Source organism: Rhineura floridana, chromosome 11 (assembly GCF_030035675.1).
Source record: "Rhineura floridana isolate rRhiFlo1 chromosome 11, rRhiFlo1.hap2, whole genome shotgun sequence".
NCBI classification, from domain to species: Eukaryota; Metazoa; Chordata; class Lepidosauria; order Squamata; family Rhineuridae; genus Rhineura; species Rhineura floridana.
Genome location: NC_084490.1, coordinates 45,901,149 through 45,918,251, shown reverse-complemented (window position 1 = coordinate 45,918,251; position 17,103 = coordinate 45,901,149).

Genomic DNA, 17,103 nt, shown 5'->3' with positions numbered 1-17,103 from the left:
TGAGGCAGGAACAGGAGAACCAAAACTAAGCTGCATGTGCCAGGGGTTCCCAAACTGGTCTGTGGATCATCAGTGTTCCACGAGCTTCATTCAGGTGGTCCATGACATGCCTGTGTATACAGATTTTTAATTATATTTTTATTGCTTTTATTTCTTAAATTGTATTTTATTGTATTACAATTTGAGTTCTGTGGGATGCAAACTGTAATACAATAAAATAATACAAATACAAAATACAGGAGCACAAACAGTATCCCATGCGGCCTCTAACTGTATAGTTGCGAAGGAATCCCTGATAGAATTAGACCCACCAGGTGAACATCTCCTGTTTCCACATGCTCAGGGCCCCTTAAACTATGGGAATCACAGAAGCAACAGCAAAGGAGCTTGTTATCAAGGAACTTTGGTTCCTAGATCTTTTTGCGGCCCACTTAAAGAGGATGGCCAGTGTTGACTGTCCACTGTTCCACATTCCAATGGTGTCATACCTATTAAGGTCCTGTCATGGAATGTAGCAGGATGGCTCTGTAAGATAGCAGATTAAAATTTCAAAGACTTCTGTGCCCAATTTCAAATTCTTTTCATCTAAGAAACCTGGGTTGCTTCAACAACCTTCTCCTCCCTCCCTGGGTATGCTGTTTATACCCTCCCAGCAATAAAATCAGACAGTAGAGGACGGCCGTGGGGTGGTCTGGCAACTATAATTTAGGTTGATCGTAATCCGAATATTACACAGATGGACCTGGGCTCTAGTACTAATATCTTAACTATCCAAATTGTCTGGCCTTCGGGTTTAAAAATCTTCCTGATAAACATGTATTGCCCTTTTCAGATTTCAAAGTGTGAGGGTATCTCAGTTTGGACCGATCTAGATCAGGTTCTCTCCTCTTTATATGAGTGAAACCTCAATCCTTTAATTTTAATGTCGGGCGACATGAATGCCAGGATAGGATTAAATAATTTTAAAACGGGAAAAACTGGGACTGACATTGGGAGATTTGACTCCCCATTAGGAACTCAAAAGACCTAGTTGTCAACACAGCTGGCCAATCTCTTTTTGTTCTTGTCTTTAAGTTCCATCTATATATATGTAATGGAACAGATAGAAGCCCATTTTATCAGAGTTATATACATATATTGGACCAAGGGGAAAGAGTGTTATAGATTATATGATCCTCTCTCAACCACTTGTTTCTTACTTTGACACCTTTAAAGTTCTTGCAAGGCCCGAGAGTGATCATATGCCAATTCAGTCTCTTTTTTCCTTTCCAGTCGGATTTATCCCCTCAGCTCTTCCTGATAACCTGACAGTTCAAGGTGACAAAAGGGTCTGCTAGAATGGAAAGGACCAAGAAGGAAGAAATCTATTTTTAATGTCCCCTAGGATATTGATTTTAAGGGATCAGCTTTTGTCCTCCTCAGATCCCTTAGAAAATTTTAACAAAATAGTGAAAGAAATCAGGCCTCTTGTGGTTAGCTCCCACTCAGTTAGACAGCCAAATCAAAGTTGGTTTTATGTGCAGTGTGCTGCTCACAAACGTATCCTATCAAGACCCATCAGGAAATTAAGGAAAGTGGACTCTTTAGAAAACTTTAACTCCTACATACATCTCCGTAGGGAGTATAAAAGTTTGCTGCGCTCTAAAAAGGATAACCACATATGCCAGCTGTGGATGGAGTTAGGTTTGGCAAACATGGAAAAGAACTCATTTAGATTTTGGACCTTGGTAACAAAAGGGATAAAAGGGGGAACCAGCTCCATTGACAATCAAATTACTTCATCACAATGGTATACACATTTTTCTTCCCTTTTTTCTCAGTCTATTACCAGGCTAAGTCTAGATAGTCCCCCTAATATAGACTTATTTCTGCTCTCCTCCTGCCCTGAATGGGACCCTGTAACCCCTGATGAAATATACACTTTGATTAATTATCTGCCTGCAAAAGAGGCTCCAGGGGAGGATATGCTTCCTGCGGAATTGTTTAGATCTAATCCTGCCTGGTGGTGCCCAGTTTTTGCTAAAATGTTCACCTACATAAACCAACATGGGAAAATGCCTCAGGGTTGGGAAGTAAGTATAGTTGTGCCCATTCATAAAAGAGGTTCTCAGGTGGATCCAAATTTTTTTAGACCAATTAGCCTGCTCAATGTTGTTGCTAAATTGTATTCTAAATACTTGCTATGCAAATTGGAAGCTTGGGCTACCGAGAACTCAGTCATCGCCAAAGAGCAGGCAGGGTTTATAAAGGGAAAGTCCACAATAGATAGTGCTTTATCACCTGATTCAGAAAATTTCCCAAAGTGGCAAAAAAAGAGCTTTTCATTGCCTTTGTGGATTTTACTTCTGCTTTTGATCATATTGACAGAGGCCGGTTGTGGCAAAAGTTATCCGCCACCAATATTGACAGAAGGTTATTCTAGTTAATACAAATGCTGCACACTAATATTTCTCTTAGGATAAGGCTTGGGGCAAATGGATTACTATCAGAAAATATACCAACCAGCAGAGGAGTACGCCAGGGATGCCTCTTGGCTCCCTTCCTTTTTAATTTTTATATCAATGACATTGTTCATGATTTGAGTGGTTCAGAATATTTTCCAGTTTCAGTTTTAGATTCTCTGTCCTCTTGTATGCCGATGACTTAGCTATGATTTCCTTCTGCCTGCAGGAAGAGGAACATTGCGCTGCCAGGGAGGGAGAGCCCCTCATCGTCTGCTGCTGCTGTGCTGCCTCCCCTGGCTGTCACCACCACCACCCTTCCTGCTGGACTGCTGCTATTAACAGCTGCCACGCCCTGCAGGACCAGGTCCCAGGTACTCAGCCAGCTGTGGCTAACCTTTTCCACCTGTCCCTCCTTGGAGGGATATATAGGCTGGCTGGCTGAGAGGTCTGGGAGACCTTCTGCCTGCAGGAAGAGGAACATTGCGCTGCCAGGGAGGGAGAGCCCCGTGTCATCTGCTGCTGCTGTGCTGCTTCCCCTGGCTGTCACCACCACCACCCTTCCTGCTGGACTGCTGCTATTGTATTTTATTGTATTTTAATACTATTTAATTACTTGTTCTGTTGAGTTTGCTATTTATTTCTGTTTTTGTATTTTATGCTGTTTTACTCTTATGTACACCGCCCAGAGAGCCTTTTGGCTTTGGGCGGTATAGAAATTAAATTAAATAATAAATAAATAAATAAATGATTTCCACTACAGTAGGCCCCCGCTTATATGGCGGGTTCCGTTCCGGACCTCCGCCGTAAAGCGGAAATCGCCGTAAAGCGGAACCCCATTGACTTTAATGGGGCGTGTTGCACGAAAATGATGTGAAAATGCCACAAAATGCCGCAAAAGCGGCTTTAAAAAAGGGGAGGAAAGCCGCCGCATTAGCGGAACGCCAGTAAGCGGAGCGCCGGTAAGCAGGGCCCTACTGTACATTAATTGGGATGCAAAGGTTATTAAGAAGTCTGAGTACGTTTTGTTCAAAGGAGTATCTATTTATCAATCATGCCAAAACAAAAGTGGTGGTCTTCGGGAGGAAGAAAAAACCCCATGTTTGGAAGTTGAATGATAAACCCACTGAATGATTAGAAGTTGAATGATAGACTCATTGAACAACAATGTAATTTCAGATACTTGAGACTTGGCTTTAACGCCCAACTTTCATAGAAGTTACATCTGGATACAGTTAAGCTGAAGTCCTCCCATTCTATACAATCTTTGGTGCGTTTTTCTAAGTTCCAAGGGGGAAGCTTGGTTGCAACTGCAGTTGAGGTGTTTCGGAAGAAGATAGTCCCACAACTGCTGTATGGTGCACAGCTTTGGGGGTATACAGATGTCTATTCTGGAGGTAGTGCAGAATTCCTTCATGAGATCCCTGTTAGCTGTCCCTCAAAGTACACCTGCATCTCTTTTGAGGGCAGAAACAGGGCTCTATTCTATAGAATCCTGTGCTCATGCTTCATTAGCCCTGTATTGGCTGAAGTGGTCGTGTATGAATGATTCGTGCCTGCCAAAGAAATGTTTTCTAGAACAACTGCAAACTCCAACCCAAAGCTGCTGGGTAAATTCTGTTAAATCTACTCTGCTTATGGGATTAGCATGGAAGTTTTACCTACTTTTGCTTCTGTTAGAGTTAAACAGCTGTTCAAAGACAGAATTTATCTATATACTAAACGGTGGGACCTTTCTTCAGTTACCAAAATGTCATTTTCTATTTGGTACCCACTATATAAAACAACATTTGGCATGGAGCACTATTTTACATTTCTAACAGTGACACCCTAAATCAGTGGTTCTCAAACTTTTTTGCTTCGCGGCGCACTGTAAAACATAAAAATTTTCTGGCGCACTTCATGTACAAAATTAAAAATATATTAATATATTTTAAACTATGAATAAAAATAACTTAAAGTTTACAAATGGATTTCTTCTCATTTTTAAAATATACTTTCATAATATTCGCGGCACACCTAGTCACCTCTTGCGGCGCATCAGTGTGCCACGGCGCACCGCTAGAGAATCACTGCCCTAAATCATTCACGGCTTTATGACTCCAGACTATGCCCTCTGCTTTTCTGGATGGGAGGTTTTCTAACATTCCAATCCAACAAAGACTTTGTATCTGTCAATCTGGTGAAGTTGAGGACATTATACATTACCTACTAAGATGTCCCCTATATAAGTCCCCAAGATTAAAATTTATTTCCTGCATCCTTTGCTCCTTGTCAAATAGACCTCCCCTGGAGCAGATATGCATCCTGTTAGCAGGCAATGACATATTTATAACCACTCAGGTGGCAAAATTTGCTCTAGCTGCAGGAAAAGTAAGAGTTAGTTTCCTAAAACACCTTCTGGGATGAGTGGGATGTGCCTCTGCACTAGTCTGACCATAGTATCTACACACTAAGACATGGGGTGGGTCAGGGTATCTCCCTCTCAGGAGAGGAAATTTTTATTTGAACTGTACCGTTGCTTTTCCACTCTATGTTGTTAACTGTGTTTTATTGTAATATGATCTGTTTTTAATTTGTATTTTGTATCTTCTTTTTATATTTGTTTAATTGTGGTAGCCTATGGCTCTGAACAATAAAGACTTCATTCATTCATTCGTTCAATAAAGACTTCATTCAAAATACAAAAAAAGACAATATGAGAAATAAACAATAAAAATACAATTAAAAATCATGCAGCATCTAGCACAGTGTATTACAATTACTGCAACAGGCAGAAAAACCATTAAGTGGTCCGCTAAGACCTTCAGCAATGTTCAGGTAGTCCAGTGCGGGGAAAGTTTTGGGGACCACTGGTATATATTTTTCAGAAGGATAGCTGTGTTAGTTGATAGCAGCAAAAACAAATAATCTTAGGGTGCCTTAAAGGCAAACAAATTATTGAATAATAACTTTTTTTCAGAGCTTGGAAAAGCATGGCCACTGGATTGGGCTGATGGGAGTTGTAGTTCAAAAAAGTAACTTTTCCAAGCTCTGCCTTTAATGGAACCACAGTTCACTTCTCAAATGCATGGAATATTATCCTGAGTTACAGGTGTGTGTGTGTACTGTGTATGTGTGTGTGTGTGCACATAACAGATGTACGCATGGTTAGGTGGAATTGTAAACAGCGAGGACAACAGGAATTGAAACAGAAAATACAGACAGTGGAAATTATGTTGGAAACCACTATTTTTTGAATGGCCACAGTATGTAAATCTATCACTGTCTGTACTTTCTGCGTTTCCCTCTGATCTTGCTGCTTACACATGTATACCTGTAATTCTGGATAAAATACATCATGCATCTGATCAAATGTACTCACAAAAGTGTATGCCATAAAAATATTAGTTTTTAAGATGCCACAAGATTCTTTGCTGTATTGTGTTCGTCACTCCAAATGTGATCACATAAAAAGTGTAACAATCCTCACCTGAGTCGGAGAATAGGCATACAGATACACGTATACACACACCAACTCAGTAAGCCTCCATAAAATAATCACAACAATAAAACTCAACAGGACAAACACTCTCCATAGCACTGTAAAACCACACAGAAGGGAATTAGCTTGCAAACTATGCTTTCCAAACTGGAAACTCTGCCCCATAATCCCTCATAGTCAGATGGGGACAATGTAGAGTTATTGAGCTGTGAGGAAGAACACTGAGGGATCCAGTGAATGTTGTCAGCCTTGGACCTGCAAAGCCTGGCCTCAAGTTCCGCCTCTGATTATATGACCTTGGACAATGAATGAAAATTTTATTACGGTCATCTGACCAGTATAATAACCTTGGACAAGCCATTGACTTGGCTTTCTATAGAGTAAGCACAATAAATGCGGTTGGTTTTTTTTAAGTCCAAAAGACATATGGTAAAAGTGCTATATTAATAATCTGTTAAAGAATAAGGAAGGGCATTCTGCACATGAGCAGAAGCATTCTCCTTTCCAATCAGCCTGCAGACAGAAAAATAATTCTTTGGCACTGAAAAACATACCTGGGCTTGGCTCAACGTCTTGGTGCAGAGAGGGATCAACACAAGCAGCTGAAGAAATATGTGACTTGAGCTGCATATACACCATACATTTAAAGCACATCTTCTCCCAAAGAAACCTGCAAACTGTAGTTCGTTAAGAGTCCTGGGAATTGTAGGTTCTGTAAACTACAGCTCCCAGGATTCTTTGGGGGAGAGGATGTCCTGTAAATGTTTTTTTAAAACTGTGTTAAATGTATGGTGTGTATGCATGCATACAATCAGTCCACACAACACGTCCAATGTTCTCCAAAAGCACCTCCTCCACACACACTTCTATCACCTTACTCAGCATCACCCTGTACGCTCCAGTAAGCTATTTCCTCAGTGCTTCACTAGGGGGTGCAAGAATGGAACTGTGTGGGATTTGGAGCCTCAAGAATCTGTTTGTTTACATTTGAGGATGGGGAGTGAAAAATCTCAAGGGGGTGCGAGCAACATTAATCCTTTCCGAATAAGCACCCATAATGGGAAAGCCTATGGTCTTTCAGGAAAATAGTACTAGATTGACAGAAGGATGAGTGTTAATAGTCCATGCAAAACTTCAGACAATTCCCTTGACCAGAATTTGCAGTCCATTAATCTACAGTGAAAACAGGACAGTGTAAATTCTGCAGTTCCACAATTTAGCTTCATGAAAATCTCAGTTTTCATTTGAAAAGAAATAAAACTTCTAGGTCTTCAGGCTGAATTTGCTTCAAGGTGTTCAATGTCACTTGTAATACTTGAAGCTGGGGGAGGAGTGCACAAGCAGGATTTTAGATGTGGGCTTCAGTGGGGTCCATAGTTCCTTGTCCCTCATGATTAGCAGAAACAAAATAAACTCAGCAAAACAAGGCAACTGATGCAAATTTCTAACACTGGTCAGAGTATTGCAGTTTCTTGGAATACTTTCAGAATCTCCATTGCTTTGACCCAGATTCCCTGCCCAGTGTATTCACAGCTCTGCCTTTAACTCTCTTCAGGATTAGTTTCATCAGAAAAGGGAAAATTCCAGACTCACACATAGCCTGCACCACGCAGGTTTCATATGGTGTCTCTCTTCCTTCCACAGAAGTACTGGATTCTGTGGATTTCACCATTACGTGTGAATGGAAAGGAGAAGTAACGTGGCTGCTTGCCCCTGTGCTCTGGCCAATCTAGTTGCCAACCTCCGGACATTATTTTAATATATATACCTGCACAGCACTTCTAGGGTGGGATATAGGTTCAGACAAATAAACAAGTCCTACTTCTCCTATGGATTCTCTGTATGGTCTTGGCCAAAGTTCTTCGTTTCCACATCTGCAAAATGAGAATAGTATTCACCTAACTGATTAGTTTTTTAAAAACTGTTATGGGAAAACCTTTCAGTCCTCAGTGAAAAGGTCAGTAATTGATTCTCTAAACAGATTGTTTGCTGCTACTTATTTTTCCAATGCATGGCTACAGAGGAGTGCTGGGTGTCACAGCCATTTCCAACCTTTGGGTTCCCAGATGTTATTGGACTACAACTCCCATCAGCCTCAGCCTGCATGGCCAATGATCAGGAATGATGGGAATCATAGTCCACTAATATCTGGGGACCCAAAGGCTGGGAAATGTTAACAGTAGCGTAACTAGCTTTTCATGTGCCCTGTGCAAGGTTTTATTTTTGGGGCCCTTAATTTTTTTGTGGGGAAAAATAATAATAAAACAAATACGATATAACAATTGTTTATAAATAATTTTAATTTCAGCAAATCCATTTCAGGGGCCCCTTCATCCTGGGCCCTGGGCCTGTGCACCTGTTGCACCTGCCTAGTTACAGCACTGAATGTTAAGGCACATTTTCTATTCATCCTGGACAACCATGAGGCCCAAGAGATCAGGCCCACACCCCATGTGAACTGGGTGTGCACCTTAGTTAGTATACTCCCCAGACTCCACTAGAATGCACAGGAGTTCTCCAGCTGTCAAATCAATGTGGAAAGTCATAATAGAGAGGCAGACAACATGCTTTGCATTCAAAAAGTCCCAGTATCAGTCTGTAGCTAGCATTTCCAGATAGGGCTGGACAAGATTAGTCTGAAACAATACTGAGCTGGCTGGGCCAATAGTCTGGCATACTGAGTCAGTATGTCAATACTAAGGCAGCTTCCTATGAAATGATTTCCTGGAAGTAAAGAAATTTTAAAACCACAGTCTTACCTCATACAGCTGTGAAAATTAGATTGCAATCCTTAAGTATTCTTACTTGGAAATAAAATGTACTGAAACCAGTGGGACTTCCCAATAGGGTTGTCAGGTCTCTAGTTTTTGCCTGGAGACTCTGGATTTTTAGGGTCCTTTCCGGGTCTCTGGGTGAGTCACCTTAATCTCCGCACTCTCAGCTTTCATTAAAAAAAAAGTTTCTAGACAATCTGGTTCACAAGATAGACACCAAAACATCATATGCCGCCTCCCTCATTTGAGCTCGTAGCTGTCTGCTGTAACCCTGCCCTTTCAGGTTTGCAGCCAATAAGTGAAGTCAGGGTTGTGATTAACAAGGCAGTAGCTAGACCACGTTGCAAGGCCAGAAAACTATTATTTTTTCCTGCTTATCTGAAAATCTCATAAATTGAATAATTATATTAAATTGAATAGCTTTCAGTCTTTCTGTCTTGTGTGCAAGAGTCAAACAAGTTTAAATTTTCCTGGGCTGTTGAAGAGGGCAATGTTTTGAAAACCTTCCCAATATGAAGTTTTAATCCTATACTCACTTTTCTGGGGGTAAAGTTGCAATGCTAATTCCACATACCCAGAGTAAACCCCATTGAATTCAGTAGAACTTATTTTTTAGTAGACATGGTTTAGATTGTGCTGTAAATTAATGAGACTTTTGAGTGAACATAGCAAAGAACTGTGTGTGTGTTGTAAATCTTTTTCTTCCCCTCCAATCCTATTTTTAAAGCAATTAGGCAGGGCTTACATAGGTATCACTGCTTTTATTATGTACAACAGTAATACTGATTTTATTTTTTAAAATGTTCTGCAATGACCAACTGGTTTTTATAATAAATCATTATATGGGGTGAATGTATTTTTACCTCTCTAGTGTGTGGGTATATATGGAGTCTTTCCAACAATCCTGTGAGGTAGGGTTGCTGACTGGAAACCAAGGCAACTCACAGTAAGAAATAAATTCATTTAAAATCTAATAACCATAAAAACAAGTATAAACAGATGCACAACAGCTTAAAGTGGCATGATTCTGAATTTTGGGTTGGGTGAGAGAGGTTCCTTGTCACTTGAGGTTGCAGTTCTGTGCACACTTCTCTGTTTGAGTAAGCCCCATTGAATACATTGGGACTTGCTTCTGAGTAAACATGCATAGGATTGCACCATAAATATCTTTATAGGTTGGGTAAATAATAAACATCTTTGACACTCATACTTACATAAATATTTCTTCATATTACGTCCCGATAAGTATCTGATTTCACACTGTGGTTGTACATTGTTATTTCCTCTACATTTTAAGTGTACCCTTTTTCATTGGGGTGGTCATGGTTCCCCTCTGTTGTTTTCATCCTGAGGGGCACATTAGGCTGAGAGATGGTGAGTAGCCCATGGTCACCCAATAAACTTTATCACTCATTTCCATTTTAAAATAATAATTAGTACGATTTACATGCAGGCAAAGTTTATCAAGTAGATCCACACAATACATGTAAAACACATCTAACTCCAATGTAAAGCACATTACTTCCCCTAAATAATCCTGGGAAATGTAGTTTCTCCCTCACAGTTATAGTTTCCCACCACCCTTAACAAACTACAGTTCCCATGATTCTGTGGTGTGAGTCATGTCCTTCAAATGTATGCTGAATGTGCTTTAAATTAATAGTGTGGATCTGCCATAGGTATGGTGTGCATTCATTAGTAAATTGAAAAGAACCATTTTAAAATAGACTTTTTTAAACAGGTAGGGCGTATGCTTTGCACGCAAAGGTCCAAAATTCAATCTCTAGAAGAGACTATTGCCTGGAATTGTGGAGAGCCAATGCTAGTTCATGTCATCAGTACTGAGCTAGATGCTATCAAATGGTCTGACTCGGTATAAGGCAGATTCCTTTGTGCCTAAAAGAGGAAAGAGACCCAAGGGCCACAGTGACTCCAAATTGTATTTATGTATTTTATTTACAACACTTATATACAGCTTTATTGTACAAAACCTCAAAGAGGTTTATAGAAGGAAAACAATAAAATTATTGGCAAAAACTGTTAAAGACAGATATGTAAAAACATTCAAAATAATAAAAGCAACAATAAGTTAAAAACAGATAAAAAACAAAATAGCCTCTACATGCCTGGGTAGGCCTGCCTAAACAAAAATGTTTTTAGGAGGTGGTGCTGAAAGAGTACAATGAAGGTGTCTCCCTAATGTCAATAGGCAGGGAGTTCCAAAGCGTGGGTGCTGCAACACTAAAGGCCTGTAACATGGAAAGCACACCTTGGACTTGGCCTGGTAGCAAATTGGCAAGCAGTGCAGATTTCAGAGCAGAGGTATTATGTGCTGATAGGGTTTCACTCATGTCAGCTATCGTGCCACAGTATTCTGCACTAACTGCAGCCCCCAGGTCAAGTTGTGCTGCATGGTGGTTTCTGTGATCTTGGCTGACTGGCTGCCAGGATTTTTTTAGTTTTGGTTTTTGGTTAGGAATCCTGACTGTTTATGGGATGCTCAGTTTTCTGCCTTACTCATAGGAATCTTGTTGTGGTTGGTATGGTATTGCATTTAGGAAATCATCACTGTCTTTTGCTTTTCTTTTTCTATTTGCATTTCATTTACCTTTAACCTCACTCCTTTATATCCATAGAAGCAACAACAGTGGTTCCATGTGCTCAGCTCTACCCCCTTAAACTCACTGATGATGCACCTTCCTGGTTTCATGATGGTTTGTCTCTTGCACAATAGTGGTAAAAGAAAATTCACATACTGGGAAATGTGACTGCAATTATTGTTCCCACGCTGCTTCCTGTGAAGGTGTTGTGGCCCAGGTTGGGAGAGGAGGTTTCAAGGGGCCAGACTCTGACATTGAGGACTGTGAGGATGAGCTGGGGGAGGAGACAAGCAGAAAGGATAGTCCACAGAGCGCGCAAATCCCAGTCACTTGCACCTTGACTCCCCCCAATCCTGCCCCCCTGCTGAAGTGCAACCAGAACTGTCAGAGACTGTGCCTTTGGAGACTGTTCTGTTAGACACACCCTCATCACCTGTGCCTGCAGCAGAGGTGCTGTCTGTTTCACCTGACTTTTCCCAGCCGGGTGCCCCACAGGTTCCCACAGTTGAGCAAGCTGATCACCCATCACTCTCGGAGGGGGAAGCTGAGAGCCAGCCCCCGTCACCCTGTGTGCACTGGCAGCAGAAGCAGGATATTCAACAGACATTGAGAAGGAGCAACAGCTTCACACGAAAGCCAAGCCTTCTTAAGGGGATGCAGGGGAGGGGTTTGTTGCTGAGTCAACATCATAGTGCTGTGAAGTCATGCTTAGTCAGAGTTAGTCAGGGAAAAGTTCCTAGAAAGCATTGTTAAGTTAATGAGGTGCAGATGTAACTGTAACTTTAATAAAAAGAGAAAAAAATCAGAGCTGTGTCTGAGACTGGATCTCCCGACTTTGGGCAGGACAGAAGGTAGACCAAACCATATGTGCTTTCTCTCTGTCAGTTATTATTCACTGCAATTAGGTTGGCTGTCACAGTGAGTTTATAGCAGCCCACAGGGTAGACAGAAAAGAGAAGAGAATCTTCTTATTCTTACTCATTTTTCAGGCCTCTTTCTGAAGTGAAGGGTCAAATCTGTAAAGAAATATGGAGCAGCCATGTTAAAAGGTACAGGCAGGACATTCCAGGCAGGGGGTTGCTAACCCTGCTTGGATATGGATATCTTTGCAGAGGATTCCTAGTCAAGATGTACCAATAGCACAATCCAAACCATATCTACTCAGAAGTAAGTCCTATTGAGTTCTATGGGGCTTAGTATGTGTGTTTAGAATTGCAGTCTTCAGGGGTATCCATCTTTACTCCTGAGTGCTCCCATCTAACATCTCCACAACAGTAGGCTCCTTTCTTCCTACAATGGCCTTCTGGTGACTGGTGTGACGTCCTTCCCTGGTTCTCTCTGTCAGGTTCCCACCTGCTTGTGGCTACTGCCTTTCACTAGGCACCACCAGGGATACCACCAGTCCGGACCGTCCTTTATATGGTTTCTCACTCCGCTGTAGCACAGATCTCACTAGATCCCCCTTCTAGGCAGCACCACCAGTCACGTCCTATAACCAATACTCCCAGAGACTTTGCCTGAGTCTCTCTCTTGCTGGTTACTTTTGTGACTGCGTGCTTATGCTGTTCCCAACCCCCTTGTATCTTTATAGATAACGCATATAACTCTGGATTGCTCTGGATACTTGAATTGTTATTATTCCTCCCTTCACCGCTGCCACCATTAGATACTGTTTCTGTTCAGCCTTGGTAATTACCTTGCCCTCCCTTCTGGTATGTATATCCCCCAGCCAAGGATCAGGCCTTTGGTAAACCAAATAAGTATTTATTAAATATCAGAAATAACAAGATTAGTTTTAGAATGTTTCACAAGCGTATGGTTTCATCTATTCCTGTTTTGTACTTGACTTATTATTAATTAGAACTCCAACTCCCTCTTTCTCCACACTCCTGACCTCCACCCTCAAACACCTCTTTCTCCACACTCCCAACATCCACCACCAAACACCTTCTTCTCCACCCTACTAATATCCCCCCAGATTCAACTGTCATTCTTCCATTTATACTCCCAGCCATTCAGACACTCAGCCAATCATCCAGCATTCTACTGCTCATGTACTCCCCCTCCTCTTTCACTCCACTTACCATATGTCTTCTATATAAACAGCACTTACCATATTTACCCTACAAGCAGGAACATCACAACTGGCCTGAGGGCACTTAAACCCTTCTTGCCAGAAGCAAGTAGGCTAGATTAAATGTTCCCTACCCAACCTCCATCTTTTAGCTAAGATTTCTATCTTAATTTCCAATTAGATAAATGTTTTTATTTGAATTATATGTGCCAGGCAACTGTGATTGATGCTTAATGTATCATACTTAATGACATCACTATGGCCTGCCCTTGAAATCTCAGGGTTTGGGATGCTTCTGACCTGGCAACCCTACTTCCCAGTCATTATGAACAGGAGTAGGATGTTAATGTGACCAGCTCTGAATGTTAGATGTAGGCTGGATTTTACATTTAAATGAACGTGGGTTGTTGTTTTTAAAAGGGCTTTGGACGCCCTCATGTCTTGCCACAGTTGGATTCCAAAGTCCACATTCCCCTGCCATCACTTTCCTTGGTCCCTTCCCTCTATTGATTAAGTGAAGAATGACAAGGCATGTGAACAGAGAGCACATCACATTTCACATGCCTCTCCTCTCAACCCTCTTAATAAAACCATTGAGTGTTCACTGCTCAGTCTGGCATCCTCCTGAATTGAAGCCCTTGTGTTCAGTGTTTCCTGGCAACTTTTTGGAGTCAGCAGTATGAGTGCAGAACGATAACAGCACAAGCCCAGGCTACTGGGTCATGCAGAACTGATCTTCTGCCTTTGCAAAGCAGGCTCTATTCTAGTAATCTGGATACATGTTTGACCCTTGCATATATGCCTGTTCACTTGCCTTGCATGAACTGTAGGACTGGCCTTAAACTTGGCAGGGACATTTTATTTATATAGATTCCAAAGTTACCAGACTAATTGCAATCCTTTCCCCCGTTCTTATCATCATAATTAATTCATCCAGTGAGTTAGGACCACAAGTGAAACAGACTACATCAGCCACACCAGTAATTATGACAGTACTCATTTTCCAAGTAAATATCTCTTGCTTGCTTGAGACTTTGGCGTGAGCCATGGGATATATCCTCTGAGGTGTACTTAGAGACATGGTCCATCCCTTTTGAACTGTGGGAACAACAACATTACTATTGAGTTTTCAAAGCATCTGCTGAAGTGGGTCTTAGTCTACAGAGCCTGTGCCATAATGAACTTGTTAGTCTTTAAGGATGCAGTCCTATGATCCTTCAGAGGGCATCCTAATGGTCACAGGGCATTGCAGACCTCCCTCTCCATGGGAGGAGAGAGAAGTCCATATGTAGAGAGGAAGATCCCTTGTCAGAGGTCTTATCTGGACAGCAATGGAGGTTTCTGCTGAGCCAGCTACTCCACAATTAGCACTCCACCAGTGGTAAAGCTGCAAATAGAGTATTTGGGGGATCCCAGGCTCCCTCATATCCCCAAACTGAAGCTGGCATAGTTACTGTAGTTTCCTTCCACTGGAAGTAATAGGAAGGAAACAAAAAGAAAAAAAATTGGTTGTCACCCCCAGCACCTTTTGCCATGGCCAGGATGAGCCAGCAGGGATTAGGAAATGTTCTGCTGCAAATCTCTTCCCACTCCCATGTTGGAGCTACAAGACAACACTCATTATATATTTCCTCAGAAGTTCTAACAACCACCGTGGAAATAGGGTTGCCAGGTTCATGGCCTGAGACTGATCCTGTATCTTTAGGAGAAGAGAAAGTCAGCCAAGTACGGGTGTTCTTGCAACACTGTCATGAGAAAAACCAGAGCTTGGAAAAGTGACTTTTTTGAACTACAACTCCCATCAGCCCAATCCAGTGGCCATGCTGGCTGGGGCTGATGGGAGTTGTAGTTCAAAAAAGTCACTTTTCCAAGCTCTGAAAAAAACCACAAGGTGGGATTCTCCCTTCCCCCCTGTACAACTTTTAAAGATACAGAAGACTTCTTAGAGTCTGGGCCTGGCAACCAAGAGGTCTTCTGTATCTTTAAAAGTTCTGCAGGGGGAAGGGAGAATTCCACCTTGTGGTTTTTCCCATTACAGAGTTGCAAGAACACCTGCACTTGGCTGACTTTCTCTTCTTCTAAAGATACAGGATCAGTCTCAGGCCATGGACCTGGCAACTCTGTTTGGAAAGTAGGCCAGTATTTTTATCATCACAAGTGAGAATTAGTGAGGTGGGGCAGATGGCAGTAAAAGAAGAGTGGGTGGTTTTATTTTTTGTCTTCCTTCTCTCCCTGTACCTTTTCCACACCCAGCTCCTTCATATTAAAAAATCCTTTCACATATACAGCTATATGTAAGGGAAAATGATTCTAGCAAATTTTCTCACTAACCATGCTGTTTAAAATCATCATCATCATCATCAGGGATATTTATTTATGATGGGGCATTCAACTTCACACCTGCAGGCTCAAGTTACAGACTCTAAACAGAGGCTTACCACCACAGTGAGATCATAGAGCTTTTTGATGTAGGAGCCACCTTGGGGAAGATCTATAGAAATTAGCCAGGGCCCCACTCCTTTCCCCTGCCATAAAATCCTGTTGCTACAGCCACTACTCCCTCCATCCCCTCTCTTGCCTTTGTGTTAGCAGCTGGTGTTCCTCAAACAGGCAGGTTGGATCTCAGAGCTTGTACTTGCTCTTACTCAGTTTAAGCTGAATTCATACTGAGGCAGCAAATCTGTGTCTGGGCCACACCACTTCACATATAGGAGTTTAGTATTTATTTATTATATTTATTTGTAGCTTGTTACAAAAAAAATTGTCTTAAAGCAATTTACAATTTTTTAAAGCACCCAATATAAAATTTAAAATATAGCAAAGAACGTTGTTAACTAAAGTGCTCATCCTACAATAACATAAAAAGGACACATCATACCCAGCATTGGTGTCAGGCATGAGGGGGCTCTTGGGCAACCCCCACACAGTCAGCATGGACTTAAATAGGCCCAGCCACTGCACCTCCTGCATCGTCACATCAGTGTGCTAGTGCACTGCTTGCACACTCCTCACTTGCTGATGTGGAAATGCAGGAGGCGGGGTGGGTGACCTATTTAAGCCTGCACTTGCTGCATTGGGGTGTTGTCTGGGAGGGTGACATTCCATGATCCGCAGCTGTGTTGGTTCACTGTGCATGATTTGCGGCCTGGGGTAAGGGTTGACACTTGCCACAAATCATGCCCTGTGACTTGCCTCTGGCACAGATCCTAGATGTGGGAGCTCCACCCTCCCAGGGGCCCTTCTGAACTCCAGTGTCATAGGCCCCAAGGAGAACCTTTGCAAGATTGGGAGGATGAAGAGTGGGTTACAGATAGGGTTGCCAGGTTCATGACCTGAGACTGATCCTGTATCTTTAGGAGAAGAGAAAGTCAGCCAAGTGCAGGTGTTCTTGAAACTCTGTAATGAGCAGGAGTGTGCATGCGAGTGAGCAGTAATGCCTTGGAGAGGAGGAGGAAAGCCCACAGAAAGGGAGGGGCTCGGGTGGCATCTTTCCCATTCCCCCCTAAAAACAAAAGAAACCCTGGAACCAACCCTGGCTGAGTGCAGATGTCTGGAGCCCTAAAGAGAAACCCACATGCGTGAGCGGCAGTTCAAATGTAAGGGCTGCTCTTCAGATGTCCTCAGTTGTTATAACAGATATTGGGGGTCAGGCTAGATCATTTGTGCAACATTGAGGGTGGAGACCTGCTCCTTGTTCCCCACATGACTGCCTTCTATGGACGTAGTACTT